Source organism: Cibotium barometz, chromosome 17 (assembly GCF_041138505.1).
Source record: "Cibotium barometz isolate CiBa-2024 chromosome 17, ASM4113850v1, whole genome shotgun sequence".
In the NCBI taxonomy this organism is placed as follows: domain Eukaryota; kingdom Viridiplantae; phylum Streptophyta; class Polypodiopsida; order Cyatheales; family Cibotiaceae; genus Cibotium; species Cibotium barometz.
In genome coordinates, this window is record NC_141062.1 from 54,232,920 (window position 1) to 54,256,657 (window position 23,738).

The window sequence follows — 23,738 nt, forward strand, 5'->3', positions numbered from 1 at the left end:
AATAGGCCTTCTCTAAAGGAATCTGGTCCTCACATGGCACATTTCCCAATTTCATACCTCCCTCGGGAGCTCCTCACTTCCATGACAGACTACATGCAAAGGCAACACGAGAAGTGCATCGCCACTCAATCCACCATGCTCCTAGCCGGCGTAGATTTGATCCAAACCCAATAAGATCTCTAGGTTTCCCTCCTTGCCAACACCCAACTGCAAGCCTCCCTAGAGGACCAAGAGAGTACCCTCATTGAAGCCCTGCAAATAGTCACCCACCTCGAGGAGCATCTCCACACAGCCCAAGAAAACATTCGAGAAGCCCACGCTTGCTCCGTAGCTGAGTGCAAAAAGCATAAGATCTGCACCACATAGCACAAATAGCCCAGGATGGTCACAAGCAGATTTACGCCTCCTTCGACTCCTACAAGGATGTCTGTCATCAAGCAAACCCTACAAGCAAAAGGATGCACATTTGTGGGTAGCCGAGGAACATGCAATTCAAGTGCAGCACACAACTCTGGGGTAGATGTCTAGCATCCGCAAATGCAAAGTAGATGCTTTGATGTATGCTACCACCGAGCTGCCTAGCCTCTCCATCCCACCACAAAACCCTGCCCAACTCCTAGAGCTCCATTTACATGCTCTCCAGCTGAATCTACTACAACACAATATTTTCCTCAAAATGACCCTCTTACTGCCTCCACCCTCTCCTACCTCATCACCAAAATCCCTCCCCCCCTCCATTAACCTCGTCATCATCCTCTTCTTCCAAAACCCACTTTCTTTCCACAACCCCACCATCCTCTTCACCCTTCCCATTCACCCTCTTTCCTCCAACCTCATCAATTGGGCCGCCCTCTTGGAGTATGTACAAGCCACTGACACCAATGCCTCCATCAAACTTACAGCCCCCAATGGCCCCTATTTGTACCTCTATACCTCTTCTAAATCCATCAGTGCCCTTGCCTTCCTGGATTAGCTCAACTTGCAGCGCGACCTCCCCCCTTACTCCCCCTACAACCTCCTCATCCTCTACACCCGCATCTACCACCAACTGGAGGTCATCACGCTGCCACCACCATCCTCCAACTTGACGATTCCCATATAGCCTTTTCCTCACAATGTCACCCTCGAAGAGGTATGCAGGGATAAGGTCTACTTCTTCTCCAAATGCTCAGCAGCTACCCTTGTGGAAGACCTTGCTGATAGTTGTTGACAGTGTGATGACACGATGAGGGCGATAACCATCCGGCCAGAGGAGATCCTCTTGCCCACCAACCTTGCCCCTAGCAACCTCCTCTCAGTACACACCCCCGCTCCCACCGAGGCTCTAGACCAACGCTCCCCGAACCACCCACTCTCCATGTCAAAATCCTATCAGACACCAGCTTCCCCCCTGCTATCAACCTCTTCAACTGCCACCCTTCCCCTCTTTCCCTCATCCCATACCACAACACCTTACAACCCCTTGCTACCCCCTTCATGTTAAAATATATGGATCTAGGACACCTCTTAGCAAGTGATCAAGGACATGATGAAAGACTATGAAAATGCTAGTACAAGATTAAGATAATCTCATTCAAATAATCAAGTTCCATGCACTCATATTTATAGTCTTGGGAAGGACTCCAATCCATGCTTTTTGTACACCCTAGTGCCAACCATGTGTTAATCAATGCTCACACTACATGTGCAACCTTGTGCTTTCCATGTGTCACCTATTGACCCTTGGCTTCACCTTTTACAAGTGACCATACAAATCAACCTTTGATATTAGACCCTTAGTCTATTCCTTTTTCTAATGTGCATGCTTCTTTTCTTGTTCATGTGACTCACTCCCTACCTTTCTTGTGCTCCATGGCACCACATTTCTCAACACTCCCCCTTGGTGCCAAATCTTTGGGCTACTCAAGGTGGTTGGATGTTGGTTACAAAATTAGCAACTTTGGCTCATGTGCTACTTTAGCACTTCCCCCTCTTGATGTGGTGACTTAACCTATCTTTGAGGTCTAGATGTCATCTCTAAGACTAAGGTCCCCCCTTGATAAAGACTTAACCTATCTTTGAGGTCTAGAGGTCCCTGCTACTAAGAGTAGGGTTACAAATTTTTGGCTATTTCTTCTACCTTGGCTACATCATTGGTGCTAGTAGGAGGGTAGTTAGGAATTTTTTGCATGCTCATTTGGCTGCGTAAAAGAGTTACATATAGAAAATGTCAATGATCATGATGTGATGATTTTTATGGAAGCCCATTTTGGTAAAATCCATGCTTAGCCTAGTGGACCCCGTAAAGATATATTTTTCAAATTCCACGTGAATTGCCACTTAAGGAGGGCTCTTTTACACCAAAATAAAGATATATTTTTTCAAATTCCACGTGAATTGCCACTTAAGGAGGGCTCTTTTACACCAAAATAAAGAGATAACCTTATCTCTTTATTTTTTTAAATTATTTTTTATTTTTAATAAAAAAACCTTATCTTCTTTTATTCGTGGTGCTGTGATACTGCTTGTGCTAGCTCAACTCAGCACCAAAAAGGGCAATGTGATTGCTTCTTGGATTTCGTGAACTGGCTTAACAATAGTAGATTTTCATTAAGTTTGCACTATCACTTCTTCTTTTTGTAGGTTGGAAGTGATGGAAATTTCTCGTGATACTGTGCTTGTTGCTATTGCAATTGGGGCTACACTACATGCTTGGGCCAGCCTATATTTTTGCAGGAGTTTGTGTGACTCATTTTCAGTGTTGTTGCAGCACTCAGTGATGCCCACTTTAATGAAGTGATGGTGCACCTTTTCCTTCTTCCTTCTGCATGCCCTCAATGGGACCAGCATCCGTTTTCCCATACTCTACACTAGCTAGACCACGCATAACCCCACCACTAGTGAAATCGCTTGTGGGAAGAAGTTGCCCATGTTTCCTCTTCTCGCCTCGGCAGGCCCTTCTCTATTATCCTCATTAGAAGCACACCTCGTAATAATAATTTTCAGGTAGAATCGTGATTCGGGCATGTCTCGATCTCCGTTCTATCAATGCAAGGTATTTTTGACAGTTTCAGGAAGTTCTGGTTGAGAATTGTCTAGTCGAAATCTGGTTATTGTAGTGCAGCATTTCATTTTGGAAGTATAGACAATGTTTGCACATGTATTGTTGAAATTGGGTGTATGTACATGTACTTTGGTCAGATCTGGTGACCTACAGGTTGTGCTGAAATATCATTGCAGTAGTCACAGAAGATACTCCTGTGTTATAGGTTGCATACAAAATATATCTGTTGTGGTTTTTTTATTATTACAGGAAAACGTCTGGTGACGGAACCAATCAAATTTTTAGTGAGAAGCTAGACAAGAAGAACTTCTATGTGAGGAAGCATTTGGTTTATGATTTAAACTAAGGAGAGTTTCGTTGCAATAGCTAGCGAGGAGTCATCAAAGGATGTCGCTCACGCAGCAAAGCCTACCAAGGTCTTGACCAGCCTTGGTATGGTCAAAATGGTGTGCTTTTGGTACAATGGAAGAGGACCGATGAAGCGATCCCTAAGTGAAGTGCTAGGACACCTAAGGAGGATCCTAGAGGGTTCTGACCAGGCGATGTACGGGCTCGCACCCATGTGTATGGCAAGGAAGATATGGATGGACTGATAAGGAATTATCTATGTGAACTGGAACTTGAAATTGGATCTCGTTGGTTGACTAGCTCGTCTCCAACAGAGAGTCCAGATGATATTTTGATTGTAAAACAATAGACTGGATATTGTGGAGGATTATGATTCGAAATACTATGGTTTCACTTCAAGTCTGCTTTAAAGACAGCTGAATCTATAAAAAACAATCTATAAAACAATAGACTCGATATTTTGGAGGATTATGATTCGAAATACTATGGTTTCACTTCAAGTCTACTTTAAAGACAGCTGAATCTGTAAAAAGCAATTTCATATTGGTGGGTGCGTAAGTGGTGTGTCTAAATTGTATTTTGCATGAGCGTCGGCTAGGGAGCCTGGGAACTCTTTTCCCTAATACCCGGGACAAAACTCAACCAAAATTTTATATAAATGGATCCCACCAATACAGTGGTTGGGCGGTTGTCTAACCCATGGGCCGGGGTTAGGCACCGGGGTTAGGCTAGATCGATGGATTCCTACAAAACAGTTTAGATACGTTCAAGTTACATTGGTTAGAATAAGTCTGAGGAAGATTCTTGTTATGTGGGAAAGAATCAGCACGGCTGTGCCTCGCTTAAGGGAGAAAAAAGCAATGATTTCTATGAACCAAGTGCAAGTCTCTTCCTTGAGCTGGCCATGTGCTACGGGTTCGATTGGATTAGAAAGGATAGTTAAGGCCTTGACCCATTAGATAAATCTTCCCTTAGATGATTTTCCTAGAGGAATTGCCCGTGCCTTCTGGGGCGAGGAAAGTTTTTCCGGTCTAGGTTTCGGAGGAACCGCCAGACTAGTCCCTTGCCCGGACTAGTCATGGGCAAGGCCCAGAGTGGGAATCCCTACCCTGCGCAGGGCTGCTGCTTCTGCTGCTTAGCGCCCCAGAGGAGGCCGCGCGAAGGGGGCAGGAGTCCCACAACCTCTCTTTTCTCCATTTTGATTCTCAACATTAGTATATCATAATTTTCTACATGAAATTATGGTGAGACCTTCTCTTTCACACCGAAATTAATTTATGCATTTTCTAATTAAAGAACGATGAAAATTCCTCTTTTAAATAAATAAAAATACCCATGTTTTGAAATATACCAAGAATTCCTCTTTTAATATTTAAATTATTTGCATCTAGAATGTCGTGGGAATTCCTCTTTTTGCATCTAAATTTTTATGCATGTAAAAATAAATATAATAAAAATTCCTCTTTTCATTATTTAAACAATTATGCATAAATACTATAAAAGTATTTTCCATAAATATGACAAAAATCATTCTTTTAGCATAAAAATATCTATGCCTAGAATATGATGGGGATTTCTCTTTTTGTATTATTAATTTTATGCCTAAAAATAAGATTTTTTGTTCTGAAATTTTTTGCCATAGCTTCTGCAATTACTGAGACTTTCCTACATGACTACCCTTAAGGTTGCCACCGCCACCAAGAATTCCATAACTGCTTCAATTTCGTATGTTAAGCTAAGGGTGTCGTGTTAATGGCCACCAATGATCATAATCCTCCAAAATATCTGGTTGAATCCTCAATCATTCTTTCATCAGTGTACCTATGGCATCATTGGCAACTAGAACGCTTCACCACCTATCCACTTAGGGGCCTTTTCGATAGTTCCTAGCTCAAGGAAAGGGAATTTGACTAAAAGAAGGAATTTAACCCTAAGGAGGAAAATTGTTTAGCACGTGAAAGTGCAAGAAAACCATTCACGACGTGAACCATTTTCCTGCAGTTTCACAACATGAAACGAATCTTGCTGTTTCACAACGTGAAACATTCTCGGCAATTCATGCCTCCTGAACATAGCAATAGAATCAAAAATTAAATCAATTTAATAGCTTATCAAATCATACATACATGCACTTAAGATCTGGAAAACTCATTGGAGACAATCTTACGCCTCTCACGATAGTGCATCAAATCATCCGGGAACTTCCTACCAAAGAAGTGTGGGATCAGGACATTTCGCAGCACACACTTGAGTGTTTTGAGAAACCTGACCACCGCTGAAACCAGTAGTGAAGAATCCATGGAAGAAGGGCTGAGATACGCTAGATTTGGGGAAGAAGAGAAACCACACTCCACAACCAAGTCCAGTCACCCGCCGGGGATTTTTCGGTCTCCAAACCAGTCATGATGAAGAAGTGCAATTTGTGAGCATGGGTCCATCAACTAGCGCTGGACTCGGTCCAAGACAAGAAGTGCCATTCCAAACATTGAATTCTAGGCTATCAAATAATACTGGCACCCCCTCGAATTAGACGAGATGTGGAAAGTGCGGCTAGGATGGGTCAAATCTTCTTTGCCACCACCGAGGAAGTGGAATTAGACCTCCAACAAAGTGAGGTAGAAAGACAACTCCGAGAATTGAGCTTAAGGCAACAAGAGCTTGATACTCGTAGGACAAGAGCTGAGAGAAAGAACACAGGAAGTGTTAACCCATTCCAACTATGAGGAAAGGAACCTGAAATAGTTAGAGGTAGAAGTGAGGGAGAAATTCCGAACGTAGAACCCATCAATGAGGAATCCGGAATGGAGGAAAGGTTTACAACTAGAGAAGAAGAGGGTAACATAGCTAACTTGGCTATAGAAGTAGAGGACCGACTCTACACTAAGAAGGATATTGAGCTAATGATCAATAACCCTACATTCTTACAAGACATGGAGCTCTTAATTACACAAAGATGCACATAGGCGACTAATGGGGAATTCCACCAGGGTACCACAGCAACTGGACTAGTCCATGAACCCGAGATACCTAGAAGAGCCAATATAGGTAGGGGATGAGGTCTAGGAAGGGGGGGAGCAACTCCCTAGAGGCCTAGAAACGATCCAGCCATGGAACTTAATGGGGCCACTAGGGTAGACCTGTTAAATATGGTAGCAGTGATGATCGGGGAACTAGGCTCTACTCTAGAACCTTGACCTTCCCAGATGAACCCCATATCATTTCAAAACTTGTCCAAAAGTTCTCTGGGGACAGGGCATGTAGAGATTTTTGAATCCACATGTGAAACTTGCAGACCGGTCAGTGATGTGACCATGATACATGCCTTCTCGCTGACCTTAGAGGGAAAATCTCATGAGTGGTTCCAAACCCTTAAGCCTGAGGATAAGGTTAACTTCACAATGTTAAAAAATGTTTTTGTGCCCAGTTTTTGCTCGCAGTGTGGTGACAGATGGAGCCCTATGGCACAACTACATAACATCAAACAAAAGGAAGATGAGTCGATGAGAGATTATGTCTCTTGTCTGAAGCACTTAAATTCAAGATGAGTCGATGAGAGATTATGTCTCTTGTCTGAAGCACTTAAATTCAAGATGCAAACTTTAGGAAAGGTTGACAGATGATCAATTGTTGCCTTGTTTTCGGAGAGGGGTTAGAGACATAAAATGCATGATTACCTGGTACTAGCCCGACCAGCTACTCTTGATGCATGCTGCAAATTGGCAATCAAATATGAAGATAATATGTTAGAATTACCACAACTCGAAGATGTTAAAACATCTGCACAGCAACCACGACTTCGCGTGTCTCGAGTCACCGAGAAATTGGAACTCGAAGTAAGCACGTCAGACATATCACGACTATGGATTAGCTCAGAAATGCCATATTAGAAAAATTAAAGGTCAAGAAGGGAAGAGAGATATCTGAGCATGGGCATAGTCACCTTTACCAGGGCAGGGAATGGGTGTGGTGCTCCATGTGCAGATTAAATCATACCACCACCACCGAATGTCCATAGTTAAGGCCAAGGCCATTACTTTACTGTGCTCACTGTGTAAAATTGGGAAATCATGATACTTCAATGTGTAGATATCCAAGGTTTCAAAATGTGGCACAGCTACCAGCAAATAGATCCCTATTTGGCTTTGCCGACACCACCTTTGCAGATCACTGCCACTGCTGGATAACCCAACTCTTCCTACTTACCTAGGGGGATGTTCTAGGTACAAGACGCTTGCCCTTGCCACCACCAGTTCTATCGCCACAACCACCACATAGGCGAAGATTAATCAAGTATTGATTGAAGAGCCATCAGAAGATGTTGAATTGGTGTGCGAATTAGAACTTAGCCAAGAATACTACAAGGACATGGCTGAGGTCACGCTAGAGTACTATGTCCTACAGAATAACATGCCAATACCTATGTTTCAAACCATGGTACAGTGGAAGGGCAAGGAAATAAACTCAAATTGAGAAGAGGACCTTTACAATGCTATGGTTGCGGTGGGCCACATCGAGTAGCCGAATGCCCAAACAAGAATATGAATCGTACACACCCACACAACAAGTGGTGACCACGCCCAATGACATGCCAGTGTGCACCTGCACTAAATGTGGAATTGATCATTTGATCAAAGATTGTCCCTACTACCGAGCAAGCGGTTCTGCTTCTACTGCAAATCAAGCCACCATCCATACCATTAGTGTACAATCTGGGAAGATCACACTGCTCAATGTCCTAACACGAGCTCAAGCTCAATTAGGAGACAAGGGAAAAAACTGGGCGGACGTGACTATTTCTAGATCTGGCCACCGCAGGAGAAGAGTGAATAAATTAGGAAAGGGGGACACATGGGTTACAATCCAAGATGGATCCGAAGAAGATACAATTGATACTGGGTCCACACAATCAAAGGAAGAAGGGGGTCAAGGGATCAATCTTGGAGGATTAGACCTGGGAAAGCAAGGAGAACAACCGCAACTCCAAAGGGGGTTGGTGAATATCCCAATGCCGACAAAGAAATAAGGAAGCTAGAAGATGCCAAGGCCTTAGTCGAAGACTACCAATAACGACTTTATGAAACCAAGCTAAGGGCCAGTCACGTAAGGGATACCATCTATTCACGAGATGAACTACCCCAAAATAGGGTCTTGAACATGTTAACCCCGATTTTGGAGGGAACAGAAGAGGACTCCCAAACAAACACAATGTCTAGAATGTTTGAGGAAAATGAGTTGTATTCATTCCTTCCCCATGGAAGAATACAAGACACCTACACCTCTATATCCAAGGAACCTGGGGATATAGGAAGTCTTGCGAGCTGTACTATCCACACCTATCCAAATGCCTTTGGCAACTGTTATGCAATTCACCCACCTTATGGACAGATGTAAAAGAATGGGTCGAGGGCGGCGGTCTAAGGCCAACCGATAATATGAATGAGACTCTACCACCCCTGGTAGAAAGAACCTTAAAGTATACAAAGTCATTAAGATACCAATTAACCAACTGGGACACTACTATGAGAGTGAAGATACGAATGCTACCATCCCGATTCATCATAATGGATACCAAGCATTGGCTATCCTAGATGGTGGGGTAGGGGTTAGCATCCTTACCAAATGTTACTGGGAAAACTAGGGGAAACCTGATCTAAAAAAAGTAGATCTAATCGTCGTTAAGATGGCTGATGGAACATCTTCGAGACCCATTGGGCTCTTGGAAAATGTTAAATTCAGACTTTTTACGCTTTGCTGTCGTCATACATTTGTGGTCATGGACTTCCTATGCCAACCTGATACATATGACATAATATTGGGACGACCCTTCATGAGGGAATCTAAATTGGTGCATGACTGGGCCTTGGATCATGTGTATGTACGCAGGGACTTACAAATCTTGAAGATTGATCTAAGAGCATGGAAAGCACACCCCATGGAAGGGCAATTGTTTAGTAATGACTTGGTCACAGCAGAGCAAACCACATCTCTACAGATATGCCAACCTACAGAGGGGGAAACCAAGGATGAGGAGGAAACGAGAATGTATGTGTCACTACCTCCCCCGGACTTCAGTGAAAATTGGATGCATGTGTTGGCTACCATCAATGTAATGCAACCCAAGGGAACCCAATATTTGGAATCTGGAACCGTTCCCACGACTTCTATTTGCATGGTTAACTGGCAAACCATGGATGAGAAATCAGGGGGGGGGGACATCAAGTACAAAAGATACTGTGGCACAAAGCCGTACACTAGTGCTCAATACCTTAGACGATGGCAGAGACAGAAATGGTACCTAGCTCAACGAAACACCCTGCTACAAAGTAGACCTACGGATGCCCAATGGTTGAGATACCTTGAGGCTTAACCCAACAACATAGCTCAAATATGGTCTGGTGATTGTCATGTAGATCAAGCTTCCTACTATGCGCCTATACATAGTAGGATCCTCCAAAATCTCTTCTGAATCTGCACTCAACTTGCCATTCTGATCCAATGGCACGAAAATAGGCTTACACCCTGTCATATCATACTTGGACAACATGTCCAAGCCATACTATCTCTGCAGTAATCCAATACCATGTGGTGACCTAATCATCTCAATGCCCAAGAAATATTTGAGCTCCCCCAGATCCTTCATCTCGATCTGTCTAAGCAAGATCTTTACATCAAAGATCTCTGCATCATGGTCCCCCGTAATGATCAAGTTATCTACATATATGACAACAAGCACAACCCCTCTATCACCATGTCTCATATATAGCGAGAAATCTGCATTGGCTACATGAAAGCCAATAGTGACAAGATATTCAGAAATCTTGTCAGACCATGCTCTTGGTGCTTGTTTTAAGCCATACAAGGCTTTCTTCAACCTGCAAACATGCTCGGGGTGACTCACATCCTCATAACTAGGTGGCTGTAATATATACACCTCTTCTTGCAAATCCCCATGCAAGAATGCATTCTTTACATCCATCTGATGTAAAGACCATTGCTTTGATGCAGCCACTGCTATCACAACTCTCACTGTTGCCATCTTGGCAACTGGGCTGAAAGTTTCCTCATAATCAATGCCATATGTCTGCGCATATCCTTTGGCTACCAATCTAGCCTTATACATGTTTATGCTTCGAAGCATCACTGTTATGTTTTACTTTGTACACCCACTTGCATCTAATGGCTTTCTTGCCTTCAGGCAATTGCACTAAATCCCAAGTCTCATTTCCATATAGTGCATCCATCTCCTCATTTTCTCCCAACACACATTTCCAACAGCCTCATCAATGCATGTGGGCTCTACAACCTGCACAACCTTTGCTATATATGCATAGTGATGTGCCACATAACCATCATATGTAAATCTCTACACAGGGTTTTTCACTCTCCCAGATCTTCGCAACTTTTCATTCATGGCTTCCATAGCCTTCTTTACACTATGTGTTCTCATAGCTGGGATCCCAAGCTTCTCATCAAGGCTCATCTCTGAGCCACTAGACTCTCCAACATGAGAATGCCCTGCACAGAAATGTCAGGCATACCAAGGGGCTCAACCACTTTCTCTTTTTCTTTACGTGATGTACTAATCACATTTGCAGGACCGGTATTATGACGTAGCCTGCCACTCCATAGTCTATCAACAGACCCACTAGATGAGGACTCTCCTGGTCCACTCAAAGACTGTGATTGCTGACCTGCATTCTGTGCAACCACACTTCCACTCACATCAGCCCCAATAGCTTCTTTTTCAGTAGCATACCAACTGCTCATCTCATCAAAGACAACATCCTTGCTTATCCCTCAACTCACATGTAGCAGGGTTATAACACCTGTATCCCTTTTGCTCAAGGGAATATCCAATAAACACATATTTTTCAGCTTTTGGATCCAGCTTAGTTCTTAGCTCATCTGGCACATGCACATATGCAATGCATCCAAAGACTTTCAGATGAGACAAATCAGGTTTTCTACCAGTAAACCTCTCCTCTGGAGTTACATCATGTATGGTTGCAGTTGGAGTCCTGTTCATGACGTAAACTGTTGTAGAAACAACCTCAGCCCAATAGCTATGCGGCATATTCTTCTCTTCCATCAATGCTCACGCAATCTCAGCAATGTGCCTGTTTTTTCGCTCAGCAACTCCATTTTGCTGCGGAGTGTATCTGCATGTAAACTGTCTCCGAATACCATTCTTCTTCAAAAATTCAGAGAACTCATTGGAGAAGTACTCTCCCCCTCCATCTGACCTTAGGCACTTTACATATTTCCCTGTTTGTTTTTCAACCAAAACTCTGAAATTCTGAAAGTGAGTGAACACCTCACTCTTCTCCTTCATGAAATATACCCACACTTTCCTTGTGTGGTCATCAATGAATGTCACATAATACCTGTAGCCTCCCATAGACATGGTCTTCGTAGGACCCCATACATCTAAATGCACAACATCTAGTGCATTTCTGCTCACATATCTGTTACGTGGAAATACATGCTTTGTTTGCTTTCCAAATTGACATGCTTCACATATTCTCTGCATACCTTCCACTTTAAATTTTGGCAGCCCTATCACAATTCCTTTAGTCTGCAAAGACTTCATTCTTTGCGTATTCACATGTCCAATTCTTTTATGCCAAATGTCTGTGTCTGCAACAATTCGTGAACCATTTGCAAACATTACAGCACTCACTTCAGGCATGTCTACATTCAACGTAAACATTCTGCCCATTCTGTTGCCTTTTGCAACCAACTTGCACTTGTCTTTAAACGAACCTGCAAACCCTGCTCAATCATCTGGCCAACTGAAACCAGATTCTTTGTTATGTTTGGAACGTGAAGTACATCTGCAAGGTACTTCACTTTGCCATCCTGCATAGACAATGGCACATCTCCAACATGGGCAATTGGATGAGTAGTGTCATCCCCTGTTTCCACAAAACCTGGTCGTTCAAGGTTTTTCATCTCCTTGAACCACTCCCCATGACTTGTCATGTGGTTCGAAGCACCTGAATCCACATACCATACATAATCTTTTTGTGCTGCTTCAACATTTTCAGACATGGCATTCACGACATGCTACATAACAAACAACCTTTCATTATCCTCATTGTTTCTGCTTAAGGATGCATAGTTGTTCTACTGCACTTTCCCATTTTGCATGTCAGCCTGCTTCTTATAACATTCTGCCTGCACATGTCCAGGCTTACCACAATAAAAGCATTCACGTGCATCATTATATTGCCTTTGCCAATTTCCACGTCCTCTTTCAATTCGTCAACCTGAACTTCCAAGCATGGAAGTTGTTCTTATCAAGCTTCTCAGCCACAATCTGGGTTATGCCATCATTTGACATCTTGCCAAACACACGATTTTACCAAAAACAACACTCTGGTTTGTCCTGCACAAACTGCTGTATTTTCTGCAGCGGTACTGTAGTACTCTCAAATGTCACAACCAGTGACTTCAATATGCATACATACACCCAATGGCAACTGTTGACCTCTTTGCAGCACGCACTATGTCTGCATAGCCAATCTGTCTTCCTGCAGTTCTTAAAACAGAGTTCTGCAGAGAATCGATGACTTACCCGTAGTGCTCGAAATTGCCTGCTTTCTAAAAAATGGAGGTCCAAACGCGCCTGAAACGCGTTTTCGGCCCGAAAAATGTCGTCCGATAGGACAATAAAGTTTCCCTATAGCTTTATTCCTGCGAAGAAAGCTCCTCAATCAAAGATCGTTTGCCGGTGCCTCCTGTAGAGCTTCCGACAAGGGTGTAGTCACCAACACAAATAGGGAAGACTAGTTGAAGCTCTTACCCTCGTACCGCTTCTGGTGGTTCTCTTGCTTGCAGCTCAGCCCTTAGCACGAACCAGGCTCTGATACCATGAAAAGATACAGGGGGGAAGAGAGCTTGAACTCTTGCAAGCACACACACACACTCACAAAACCCTAATAGAGAACACACAAGGTGAGAGGCTGAAAATCTTCTTCTTCTTCACTCAACACTCAACACACCATATACAAAGATAAGAGTATACACAATATGAAAGGTACTCAACCAAATACATACAAGGGTTCTCTATAGTGTGAACCCAACTAAATGAGCTGGTGCTATAACTATGCCAGTCTCTAGAATGGCTGTCACACAGCCTGTCATCCCACTGGCCGCATATCACCCAAGATCTCACCAACCATGCCAGTGGCCCCAGGCGGGTCATCAGTGTCCACCGCCTCACTAGACGAGCTCAATATCTCAACACACTTGTCACCCAAGTGAAGCTTTCCTTGAGCTAGGTAGGGAGCAATGAGAGAAGGAACTATGGAGATCTCAACTCCTATCTCAATACATTGGTGTGTGCAAGAGAGAGAGAGAGAGAGAGAGAGAGAGAGAGAGAGAGAGAGAGAGAGAGATCAAGAAGAAGGAGAAGAGGCAAGGAACGGAGCATCACCTACAAGCACACACATAGAATTAAACAACAAAACATGCATCAACACAAAAGCTCACCACCATAGCCACAAGAGATCAAGAGGGAGAAAGAAGAAGACTCAATTATGATAATGGGATTGTATATCATTTTCATATTCATAAGTCACTTGTATATATGAGCTTTCTTTTTACAATGGTTAGTCACCCATTTAAAAATTAGGGGCCCAAAATTGGTTCTCTAGCTCTGTGTACACCTAGGCTTGTTGCTCATGGCGGCAAGTGTTACACATGTCGTAAGCTCGGTCATGCCATATCTTTTACATGAAGTGCTTAGTGTGGTTTTGCATAAAAATCAGTTACATGAAGCGTAATCACACTTAAAAAAATGTGGTTAACAATGATTATGTACATAGTCAGCTGGGAAGCATGCATTTTGATATCAACAAAGGGCCTTTGGATAGTGGAATTATGTATTATTATCATCGCCTCTATTATCTTTCCTTATACATGCACACAATATTTGATAACATGATCGACACGGAAATCACTCTACTTTTGCAACACACGCAATGTGTGTCCTCTAAAAAAGAAAAAGTCGTGATACAGAGAATATATGGGCCAACAAGCCATGTGGCAATAGATTCCAAGAACATAATCTGGATCAGGTGGGGGGACGTTAACCCTATTTTGGGTTAACTTAGTATCTCTCCATTACATACGAGATTCCAAGGGCAGAATCTAGATCAGGTAGAGGGGATGTTAATCCCATTTTGGGTTAACTTAGCATCTCTCCATTAAGTACAAGAGATAGCACAATAAGTGTCATGAAATGCCACTCTAAATATTGTAATTATGAGAATAGCTGGCTATGCCACAAAACTATGTAACTTGTAAGCTTCTAGTTGAATCATCTTTCATTAAGTTTTGGGCGCCTTAGTGTGAATAAGGGCCGATTGTATAAATAGCATGATTCTCATACTGCAAGACATAATCCCCCTTTGTGGCAAGTCGTCTTATCTCCTTGGTCTCTTGTTCATGGTGTGTGAGAGAGAGAGAGTGTTGAGAGGAGAGAGAGCTACATTCTTGGTGCATGTTCCTCTAATGCTTGGATTCTTGAGTGTGAGAGTAGAGAGGAGTGAATGTCCTTGTATGTAGAATGGCAACTTCATGGTGATAGCTTGACGAGGAGGCAAGAGAGTGGTGCTAGCTACCACTACAAATCTTGGATTCTATCGAGATACGAGCTTAGATTTCAACAAGTTCCCAGGTGAGCATTGTCCATCGCACTAGGAGAGGGATGGTGTAGCCTGTAACACCCTACCACCCGCATAGCCCAAACCCCATCCAATCCCTTGGATCTAGCCTGTTACTCTACCACTGAGCCTATGGTGTAATAAAGAGGATTTTAAGATGCATATGCACATGGGGATGGGCCTAGGCACATGGGACTTAGGGGTATTTACACTTGTGGTGTTAGGACATTTGAGCCTTGAGACTATAAAAGGCACCATCCCTAGGACTATTGAACCCTTTATGACCTTTTGACCATTTTGTGTCTTTTCTTGGAGCTCATGCTTCTATGGATGATTCATGGTAGTCTTTTTATGTTTAGGTGGCTACTCTCTATGATGAGTAGTACATGTGTGCTCCATGCTAATGAGTGCAACCCTAGATTCTCTTCGTATCAAAGCTCTTAGCTTTGATCTTGTATTTTGATTTGAGAGTAATTAGAGCACTTAATAATTTTCAGATTAGAGAGTTTGTGGATTATGAACACTCATTTTTTTGACTATTCTTGATCTTTAATCTTTGATTAGTGGTGATTAAGGCTTAATTATTTTTAGATTAAGTTTTACATAATTTTTTTCAAGATTGGTGTTATCCTGTGTGGATTAGCATTGAGATTAGCGTTACTCATTTTTGAATCTATGCTAATCACCATTTACAAAAATTCTATTCTTTGAGTTTAGCGTATAGTTTCTTGATTAGTGTTTCTTTCCATAAAATCTATTCATAAACCTTAGTTTCCTTCTATATTTTCCTAGTTTCTGGGAAAATCTTGGCAGTTTAGAAGATATTGAAGGTTGTAGTACAAATCTTGGTGTAAAGTTTATTGAGAAAGTGTGGAGATTATAATTCTATAGTAGATTTAAACAGATCTATGTACAGATTACCGTTCTGTTGAAGATTTTATGTATATTTTTGTGCAGTTACCAGTTCTATTGCAAATTTGGATAAAGTTTACTATGCATAGTAAAATTTCAAAAAGCTTGGTGTAGAGTTTTAAAATTTGTAAAGATTATTGTGCAAAATCAAAACTTGGTGACAGTGAGTGATTCTTGATCTAATTTTTTATTAATCTTGGATATGTCTTGCAAGAATCTAGTTTCTTTAAGAGAAATTGTTACAAACCTCAAGAAAACAATGAATACTATTGAAATTTATGCAAGAAAGCAAGATTATGGAATCTTGGCGATAATAGTGTAAGATTATGCCAATAGTTGTTGATTAAGGACCATTAAGATAGTTTCTTGATTACAAATGGCTAACAAAAAGAATTAGTGCTATTCTTGTGAATAGTAAATTAATCTTGGTGGAACTTGACAAATCAGAGTAGTTTGGAGCGCTTATTAAGCAAGAAAGTGACTTACAATAATGATAAGTGTTAATTTTGGTACACATTTGTGCAAATAATGCTAGAATATATTACAAAGACACTTTGATACAAGTGTGGAGTATTGACAGATTTTAGTGCAAAAATAATTGATAAAACCCAACCTTTCTGGTGTAAGCACTACTATGTGGCTCGACATTTAGATGCACCTATACCACATCTTAGGCTTGGCCTAAATGATGGTTCTTTTGTGCTAGGACAATTTGACATTCTGGCCACAAGTTTTGAGCTCATTTTATGGATATATATCTGTAGTGTCTCATTTATATTACAACTGTGAGGATGGGCTAGTTATTAGTCTTCCCTTCAACCCAAGAGGATTTATGGACTAGCCTCACCACTCGGGGGGTGCACTACTAAGAAACCCTATGTCATTAGAATTATTTTGGACTCCAAAATGGGCCTCCTAAGGAATGCCATGTCATGAAGGGGGATTGTGGGTGAACCTTCCCCACCTTATATCAAAACCCCCTCATGTGACATATCGTTGGAAAGCTCTTAATGATGAGTAGGTTCTAAATATATAATCTCTGATAAATTTAGATTTGATATGCTCAAGATATTCCTTTTCCTCAAAAAAAGTATATTTAAAATCTTCATCGGATCCCCCAAGCTCATTGGTTGAGAGAGCATCTTAGTAGAATATTCTAAAACCTTAGCAGGCCCATTTTAGAGTCCAAAATAAGCCTAATGATCACGTGCGTTGTTCAAGGAGTATTAAAAAACCCCTTACCTATGAATTCTTTATAAATAAAATGACCCCTTTTTCCTTATGGACTTATGGGTTATTTTTCAAAATCGATTTAAAAAACCCCTTCATTTGAACTCACATGGTATACTTACATATTTTTAGGTGAACCCCCCGAGCCTCACCCCATCAACATTGGTCTCCCATATTTACCATTTGACGCAGGTGGTGGGCCATTCTTTTGAAGTTTGGATGGTTCATATTTCCCTTTGATCGAGGTGGTACATGATTAGCTTCATCATCAGATGGGAGTCTATTATCCTTTCTATTTAACCCTATGGGTCATATGACTCCTTCACTTCACATTTGACCCGAAGGATGCATTGTTAGCTTCGTTACTCATTACATTCCTTCTCATTTTATCTAGGAGGTGTCATGAACCCTTGATGATGATATTTAGATTTAGCTTGGATGTTTTTTTTTTGGCTTTGTGTATAGCCTTCTATATGTGTTTATTTTGTGCATGGCCACTCTTTGATTTTGAGGACATGAAATCATTTATAGGAGGGGATGGTTTGTAACAAAGGGGATTTTAGGATGCACATGCACATGGGGGATGGGCCTAGGCACGTGGTGCTTAGGGACATTTACACATGTGGTGTTAGGGCATGTCGACTTTGGGACTATGAAAGGCACGAGCCCTAGGACTACTAAACCCTTCATGACCTTTTGACCATTTTATGACTATTATTTCTTAGAGCTGGTACTTCAATGGTTGATTCATGGTAGCCTTTCTATGTTTAGGTGGCTACTCTCTATGATCAGCAACACGTGTATACTCCATGCTAATGAGTGCAACCCTAGATTTTTTGGAATTATCTTAGCCTCAATGGTTTGGTCTATGTCTACGTTGTTTTGGTGTGAACGCCCTTTATAAAGGGTTAGGTCGAAAGATAAAGGCCTTAGTGCCTGTAAATACTTTTACATGGTGTGAGTATTGTGTGTTTCATAATACAATCATTGTGTTCTTGTGCAATCTTGCTTTCTTGTGCCACAAGCTTCTCTCTCTCTTCCATATCCATTCACCATGTGATTTCAACATGGTATCAGAGCTAGATAGCTCACCTCTTCATCATCTTGCACCATCTTGCTATGTTTTTTCTATAAAATCATCTAGTCTCCTTTCTCTACTAAATTTTCTTCCCCTATCATCATGGGCACTTTTTAGCCCCTATGGTCACCATCAACCATGTGTTGTCCTTGATCTTGCTGAAATTCTGTTTGACCGGTGTCTCCTGATCATAGCCGCCTGCAGCATACAGCTGCCATACTTTGAACAAGCTAGCCCATTTAACGCCCACCTCCATACACCCCAGACACACAACATACATGGCTATCTCTGCAAAAAACACACCTATAAAGGGGCACCTAATATAGCTACATCCATCATCCATTAACGCATAGCAGTAGGCCACCTTATAAAATCATATTTTTTTCTACTGTCTACATCTATACAGGCCCTCATCATGTGCATTAACCTTCAGATGATCTTCTGATAACTACATGGGCCACTTTCCTATGCTTCCTTCATGGAGATATGGGATCTTCCCAAGTCAACACTGATGCCTATGTTAAGGCATATGTGATATGCATCGGCTACTTCATTGATGAGATGTGCATCATCAATGTTTACTACTTCATTGAACACATCCACTTCTTAGTGCTCTACCCTAGCCCATGAGCCTAAAAGGATGACCCAAGCTTACATTGCTTGGAAATGACAACGTAAAAACTTCATCGACATATGCTCAAGCAAAAGTTTCAAAGCTTCTTGATTTCCTATCTTTTTATCTACCTTTTCATTTCCTATTTTGTATGAGTCAAGGGTTCTCTGCTTGGGTTGTCCCCCAAAATCTAAAAATTTGGATGTCTTTTTGGAGTTGTTATAATGCCCTGATGCTATAAAAGCCAAAGATGTACTCTTATCCTAGTTAGGAGTCGGGAGGAGGGGTGACTGAGCAATAATCTCAGCTTCGGTCATAAGCTGGTTGAAGAAATAGTTATGGCACGAGAGGTGTGCATGGCTAGGTCACCTCTCAGCGGTGGTGATGTGATGGAGTTGGAGGTTGGTTGCTTCTTTTGTGTTTGGGTCTCACCACCTTTGCTCCAAGGGAAATATCTGAGCCTTAGTGGTGTGGGCTATGTCTAGGTTGTTTTGGTGTGAATAACCTCTTAAGTGTGAACACCCCTTATTAAGGGTTAGGTTAAAAGATAAAGGCCCTAGTGCCTATAAATACTTGTACATGGTGTGAGTATTGTGTGCTTTATAATACAATCATTGTGTTCTTATGTAATTTTGCTTTCTTGTGCACAAGCATCTCTCTCTCTCTCTCTCTCTCTCTCTCTCTCTCTCTCTCTCTCTCTCTCTCTTCCATATCCATTCACCATGTGATTTCAACAAGATTCCCTTCTTTTCATATGGAGTGAGCATGAACTTACACACTTGCAACTGATATTCTTGATTCATTATACTCAAACACCCAACTCAAGCAATGAAAATAGTTTATGCATGCACTCCATAATATATATTTCTTTTTTCAAAGACTAGAATTTTCCTTAAAACTTTTATACCTCAAAACGTATTGAAATTTTGGAGTACTATCCATCTATCAAATAAAACAATATCACATATATCCAAAATATCTCCTCGCACCATGCCTCTGCTTCTCAGACCAAGAAGATATGCACCACTAAGCACGAGCACTCCAACTTGTGCTATTATCAGGTGAGGAGCCCCAAAGTCTCACATCTTAGATTGACAACAGGAGCCGCTTTTGATGACCATACCGTTCCAAATGCATAAACATTGCAGGCCATGATCACATAAGAGTCTTCACACAGATGTGTACGTCCACAACCGAGACCATGCTTGGCCTAATGACACTCATGAGCCACCTCTGTCCTCACACTAGGTGTGTGAGGAACAACCACATCTGCACTAAGATGCATCAAGGTCTCGGATGTCCATCTTCGCGACAAGAGGATTCACCATTCTGATTGACATCTGCTTGGCATCACATCATCTTGTGTGGTACCTTCATTGTTGAGGTATCAAGATCAACTAGTGCTACAGACATTCATTATCCACCTTGATGGAAGCTTTTGTACTTATGCAACTAGCATGGTTGGTGAGATAATGGTTAATATGCCACCAATGGATGATAGGTAATGTGATAGCCATCTTTGGATTACTAGGGTATGACATAGTTATAATGCCAACTCATATAGTCGGGTTCACACTTTGGACCGACCATTGTATGTTATAGTAGGAGAGCACTTTCCCTTATTGTATGTACTCTTGTCTCTTTAGTTTTATAATTGTAGAGAAAAGAAGAAGATAGAAGAAAATTTAATCATCCATCTCTCTATTGTGTCTTCCTCTCTTGTGTGTGTGTGTTTACTTGCAAGGAACTTGAGCTCTCCCTCTTCCTCGTATTCTCTTCATTCACAAGCTCCACATTAAATTATATTTCCAAATAAGTATCAAACATAACCAAGAAACCATGCATCATACATGCATCACGAAATGAGATATATTATCATGAGCACCCGATGAGACAGTATTAGACCTCCTTCAAATCTTCGAATGCACTTCCTAATATCCAATTGATGAGACAATATCAATCCTCCATCAAATCTTTGAATGCACTTCTCGATTCAATCAATCTCTATTGAAATATCCCAATAGTTCTCTTTTAACCATAAGACCTCTAAGATTTAAAAGGTTTAGTATTTATGAAATTCACTAGGGTGAAACTTTTTAATTTCCTTTCTCTCACTAGGGTTTTCAATCATAAATTTATTTCTGATATTAGAATGGGTTCAATATAACTTTAGGATGAACTCTGTCCAAACAAACAAGTTACTTCCAATCATTCATCTACACAATTTGGGTTAATTTCTATACAAGACTCATATAACATTTAAGCATTCTCTCTAAAGAGTCCAAGCTTTTATTGGGAATATGGTCATGTTCAGATGCTTCTCTATTCCATGATTTACTAGAGAGATTTTTTTCTAAAATATCATCATTAATTTAGCTTAAGTTTTCTAAGGGTTGTTATGGATCAAACTAAGATATGTGATCCCATGGTCTAAAAGTGTATTTTGGGTCACACTAATTTGGGCATGTTCACATTATCTTAAAATATTTACTTGGTCTACAATTTTCTCATAACTGTATGACAAAGTGTATTTTGGATCACACTAATTTGGGCATGTGCACATCTTGAATTATTTGCTGAGACTACATTTTTTTCATAAATGTGCAGGAAGTTATACCCATGTGTGCACATCAATTATCCTATCTCTAAGATATAAATATAGTATTATTAAATGGTGTTTTCTAATGTGCACATTTATATGGACACTAGGTGGCCCTATATTAACATCATTTGCCATATTAGGTCAAAGCTAATGAAGTCTAGTGTTCAAAAACCAAGCCTCATCTATGGGGAACTCTACATATACCCTATAGGTTATTTTGTACATAACGAGGCATCATAACCCTTACTTTGAGTATAGCTGACACATGACCTTCCCATTAACCTTTACTCCATAGTCTAGATAATTAATTTATTTGGACACAGGTCAATTATAATTTATTTTTGCCAAGTGCCATTAACATTCTTTCCCAGACCACGCGCCTTAGGGTAAAACCCATGTGTCGGACTCACCCCCCGCGAACTGCCTTTTTCAAACTCTTAGGATAAATGAGCTTCTATATAGATATGCGCTTTCGTATGTGTACTAGACCTCCTTCCCCTACATTGGCACATTAGATTTAACGATCAAATTTAATGTTCCTACTTTCACCATGTCCTCTCAATTCATTTCCCAATTCTCTCACTTCAAAATTACCCAATTTTGCCATGTTCAATCAACACTTCTCTATTTAATAAATTGTTATTCTAGGAGGAGGGATCTCACACATTGCGTGAGATTGAGTGAGTTCGAGGAGTGGGTCCTTGTGAGAAGTGGAACGTCTTCTAGGTGGTGACAAAGAGAAAGACATAGGAGCTTATAAGAGTTAGCAACACCGGTGGAGCTTGGAGGTGTTGAACTTCTTACAAGGAGTGGGTCGTTGTTAGAAGTGGAGTATCTTCTAGGTGGTGTGACAAAGAGGAAGGAAGAGGCTTATAAGAGCTAAGACATCGGTGGAGCTTGGAGGCTACGAGTCCAGAGCCAAAAGCCAAGACAAATCCCCTACAATTATCATTGTTAATACCAGTTTGGCTAGAATGGTGGGCTTATGGAGAAGTTGTGAAAGAGCTATAATAGGTAATCTCATCATCAACTAGCAAACTTAAGCTTACGGATAGTCTTTCTTCAAAAATTTTTGTGGATGGCAATATCTCCTCTTAAATTTGTGTTTGAAAGTATATGAGATAAAATGATCCCATAAGAATCACCTATTTAGAGTAAATTTGGGCTTGAAAATATATGAGATAAAATGATCGCATTATAAACACCTGTTTAGAGTCATGGACCTTACATACAAGATGATCAAATTTTCACTTAATATTCTCAAATCAAATGTACCTAAGAAAATTTTTGATATAATGAATGTAGTGTAACGCTAGTAGATGTGTAAGTTGGTAAAATAACCAGGCGACGTTTATCACGAAAGTAAGTAACGCAAGCAAGAAATATCAGAGCACCGGATGAACAACAAATTCAGAACGAAGCATAAATTCATAATAACAAAAGAAAGGTGCTACAAGAAGATGACCAAGCTGGAGCAGACATGTTATTAGAGAGGCGATGTTATTGCACGATCTCCCTGAGGACAACGAGGTCGCCGAGGTCGCCACTCGCCAACGCCAGATCGAGCGAAATCACGTCTGCATGTGGCTAAGGCGTTAACTAACGAGGAGGGAGGCGTCAGTACGGCACCAGGACGAGGTGAGAGCGAAATCGTACCTTCCTAGTGGGGGTGCCCACCGCCACCGCCATAACCACCTCCGCCTTTGTGGCCACCGCCGCCCTTGGGGTAACCTCCGCCACCTTCGTGGTATCCTCCGCCACTTTTGTGGTACCCTCCGCCGCCTTCATGATGGCCACCCTTCCACCCTTTCCCGCCGTGATGATACCCACCATGCTTGTACCACTTCTCGTCTCCAGCGGCCAGCTTACGCCCCTCCAACTCCTCCTCTTCAGCCCTAACGCAGTACGCAATCAGCAAGACCACATATACGCAGCACAGAAGCCTGACAGACGCCATTGTTTGAAGACGATCGTCTGTCGAGGCCAGCACCGTCTATTTATACATGAAGCATCGGGTAGAAATTAGAACAAGAAATTTTACATTACTGTGTAACCGAACACGGCCAACCTCTCGCTCATGGCATGAGAGTAGATATCCATCGCGACGTGAAAGCCTGACACCTCGCGCTGTCCGTTTCGAAATTTGGAGGTCGGTGCGTGGACTTGGTCTTGGCTCATCAAGAATGGGCACTGAGCATTTGCCACATCTGGCGGTACGTATTAAATGCAGTCAAGTAAAGTCT

General features: G+C 41.5%; 1 long non-coding RNA gene across 1 annotated transcript; it reads right to left on the reverse strand.

Moving 5' to 3' along the window:
- Positions 1-22,904: 22,904 nt before the first annotated feature.
- Positions 22,905-23,468, reverse strand: LOC147630177 (uncharacterized). Its single transcript, XR_015267721.1, has 2 exons — positions 23,152-23,468; positions 22,905-23,072 (listed from the first exon to the last, which is right to left on the reverse strand). It is a non-coding gene; the product is annotated as an uncharacterized LOC147630177 (long non-coding RNA).
- Between the last annotated feature and the right edge of the window lie 270 nt (positions 23,469-23,738).